Source organism: Octopus bimaculoides, unplaced genomic scaffold (assembly GCF_001194135.2).
Source record: "Octopus bimaculoides isolate UCB-OBI-ISO-001 unplaced genomic scaffold, ASM119413v2 Scaffold_70559, whole genome shotgun sequence".
NCBI classification, from domain to species: Eukaryota; Metazoa; Mollusca; class Cephalopoda; order Octopoda; family Octopodidae; genus Octopus; species Octopus bimaculoides.
The window spans coordinates 3,492-4,457 of NW_026370805.1; the positions used below are offsets into that span (position 1 = coordinate 3,492).

Here is a 966-nt window from a genome sequence, read left to right on the forward strand (position 1 = left end):
CCCACCCTCCATATTCATCAGATATTGCTCCTTCAGATTTCCACTTATTCAGGTCTCTGCAGAATAGTCTTAATGGTAAAAATTTCAATTCCTTGGATGACGTAAAAAGGATACCTTGATGAATTCTTTGCCATGAAACCATCTCGATTCTGGGAAGAGGGTATTTTCAAGTTAAAGGAAAGATGGAGATGCATTGTGCAACAAAATGGTTCATATTTGGTTGATTAAAAATGGAATGACAAGTATTTATTGACCTTTTTCTTTCCTTTAAAAATCGGCATGAACTTTCCGGACAACCCAAGAGTATATATATATATATATATATATATTTAAAATACTTGGTTTCAATTCCTGGACCAGGTGATGTGTTGTGTTCTTGAGCAAAACACTTCATTTCATGTTGCTCCAGTTCACTCAGCTGGCAATAACGAGTAATCCTGTGGAGGACTAGCATCCCATCCAGGGAGGAATTTATACGCCAGGGAGACCGGAAAAACAGGCTCTATGCTCCTTGTGAATAAATGTGGACTAACTAAAACAAACTGGCAATGGTTGTCAAGCGATGGGGACACAAATACATAACCACCACAAACCACAGACATACACATATTATGTACGGTCTTCTACAGAGACTAACAGAATTGTTGTCGTCATTGTCATCATCATCTTCATCATCATTAGGGCAAAATGAAGAAATCATTAAAACACAGAACAGAATAATTACATTATCTACTTTGGTTCTTTATGCTGTTTTGTCTTCAGACAATCACCATCAGATGAAGATATAAAAAGCAGTCGATCAATGGTTATTTAGAAATACAAGAGTAACAATAAAAATAATCATTGGTTTCTCAACTGAAATTCTTTCTTTGACACACAGCTATAGTCTAGACTCCTCATTATTATTATTATTATTATTATTAATCACTAGACTTCTTCTTCTTCTTCTTCTTCTTCTTCTTCTTC

At 35.2% G+C, this 966-nt stretch overlaps 1 protein-coding gene across 1 annotated transcript in view; it reads right to left on the bottom strand.

Moving 5' to 3' along the window:
* Positions 1-966, bottom strand: part of LOC106877597 (proline dehydrogenase 1, mitochondrial) — a gene marked incomplete at both ends in the record, with an annotated part of 13,232 nt that overhangs the window by 3,149 nt on the left and 9,117 nt on the right. The gene's annotated exons all lie outside the window — the stretch shown is intronic.